General features: G+C 39.8%; 1 pseudogene; it reads left to right on the plus strand.

Annotated features, from left to right (window-relative positions):
* Positions 1 to 383: 383 nt before the first annotated feature.
* LOC111291354 (cytochrome P450 71AU50-like) lies at positions 384 to 2,072 on the plus strand (annotated as a pseudogene).
* Positions 2,073 to 2,384: the final 312 nt, after the last annotated feature.

Consider the following 2,384-nt stretch of genomic DNA (forward strand, 5'->3'; position numbering starts at 1 on the left):
TTGTTTTAGATTTTGTATTCAAATTTTTTTAAAAACAAATAAAAGTAGCAATCAAATGAAAATATGATTGTACATTCATGCTACACTGATGCAGTATTCAATTAAAAATTTCCAAGTTTAACAGCTTTTTATTTATAAATTGTTAATTAAAATTTTAGAAAGTAATGTTTCAAAACTTCGAAAATTAAAAGTGAAATTAAAAGATATATGAGACTACAACGTTGGTAAATCATGGTTCTTTCAAAGTTGCATTTGTCCCCAAATTAAATCACCTACTGCTATAAATCATGCCTACTACTTTCTAGTTACTTCGGCATTTTGGCCAAAAAAAGAAAACCATTTTAGCTTACAATTTCTTCGTTTCTTTTGTTCCTCCTAGAATAATGTGGCTAACAGCCTACACCTTGTTTTCATGGCTGTTGGATGGCAGCACCCAGAAAGATGGACCGCTTCGAGCAGTCTTCTCACTTCTGATTGCAATGTTAGAAATCTCACTGTGGCACCTCTGGACTAATAGGAAGTCAAACAAGCCAATTACTCCGTTGCCGCCTGGCCTCCGTGGCTTGCCGATAGTGGGATACCTTCCATTTCTTGGAACTGACAATCTTCACCTGGTCTTTACAGAATTGGCTGGAGTCTACGGTCCTATCTTCAAACTTTGGCTTGGAAACAAACTATACGTGGTAATTAGCTCACCATCGCTAGCAAAAGAAGTGGTTCGCGACCATGATATAACATTTTCTTAGCGGGATCCTACCATTGCTGCACAGATTTCTACCTTTGGCTGCAATGATTGCATTTGACTCCTACAGCAGTCCCAGCTGGAAAAAGAAGCTCAAAATTCTTGCAAGCGAGATGCTTAGCAGCGGTAGCCTGAATGCCTGTTATGGTCTAAGAAAAGAACAAGTAATGAATACCATTGGGGAAGTCTATAAAAACGTTGGCAAGCCAATTGATATTGGTGAATTGTCATACTTAACGTCAATCAATGCGGTCACCAGCATGGTGCGGGGATGAAAACCTGGAGGAGAGAAAGGGGCTACGATTGAGGGGCACTTCAAAGAGTTTTCTTCAGAATTAATGATGTTGTTGGGAAAACCAAACGTTTCTGATATTTCCCCGCAATTGCACGGCTTGACTTGCAAGGTGTTGAGAGGGGAGTGAAGAAAATCTCTCATTTCTTCAATCAACTTTTGGAGACTGTAATTGAACTAAGAATGAACGTGGCCACCGAGAAGGATAAAGTTGATGGAAAGAGTGAACAAAAATAGACTTCTTGCAGATGCTCTTGGAACTCAACAAAAATGAACATAGCGCATCATTTATTACAATGAATCAAGTTAAGGGTATGCTTATGGTAATATTTTTTTATCATGCCTCAATTTTCCTACTTTTTGTTCTGGTTTCTGATTTGGGTAATTGGTGCTAATAATTTTTAACTAGGACATTGTGGTTGGTCTAACGGATACTACATCAACTATGGTGGAGTGGACAATGGCAGAGCTAAAACAACATACAGAAATAATGGAAAAAGTGAAGAAAGAACTAGCTGATGTTGTTGGGCTAGACAGCACCGTTGAAGAGTTTCACTTGCCTAATTTAGGATACCTAAATGCGGTGACAAAGGACACCTTCCGATTGCATCCAGCCCTGCCCTCCTTGTTCCCCGTTGTTCTGGCCAATCAATCACCGTCGGTGGCTAGACCATACCAAAGGGCAGCAGGGTCTTCTTAAATATATGGTCCATTCACAGGGACCCCCATATTTCGGACAATCCTTCAGAATTTCAGCCTGAGAGGTTCCTGAATGATCCTGACAAATTTGATTATTATGGAAATGATTTACGGTACATGCCATTTGTCTCTGGAAGGAGAAAGTGTCCTGGAATTCCCCTGGGGGAGAAGATGCTATATTTCATATTGGCCTCATTGCTGCGTTCTTTTGAGTGGAAATTGCCACAGGGCACAGAGCATGACCTGTCCGGCAAATTTGGAATTGTTGTGAAGAAAAAGAAGCCTTTACTTCTGATTCCGACACCAAGGTTACCTAATCTTGAGCTCTACAGAAAGTAACTGCTATAATGTACATGTACTATGCGACTATTGTATCTCTTTCATATTAATTACAATGCTTTTAGCAAATTTCTGTTGTCTATAGCTGGTTCAGGCAACAGTGCCATGCAACCAATTAAAGTCAAAAAATAAAATGAAATATATGGATACATGCCATTGAGTCAGTCGACTGGCGTGTTGCTGTAGGCTGGTTAACAGATCGGGAACGAGGGTCTCAACCAACCCTAGGCGGCATGATTCTGTGGCCTAGGACTCTGGGTATTAAATATATAGCATAACCATATAAAAAACGGGTGGGATGTGGTTTTTTTT

The sequence above is a fragment of the Durio zibethinus genome, chromosome 11, assembly GCF_047325235.1.
Source record: "Durio zibethinus cultivar Kanyao isolate XHJ-2024 chromosome 11, ASM4732523v1, whole genome shotgun sequence".
NCBI lineage: Eukaryota > Viridiplantae > Streptophyta > Magnoliopsida > Malvales > Malvaceae > Durio > Durio zibethinus.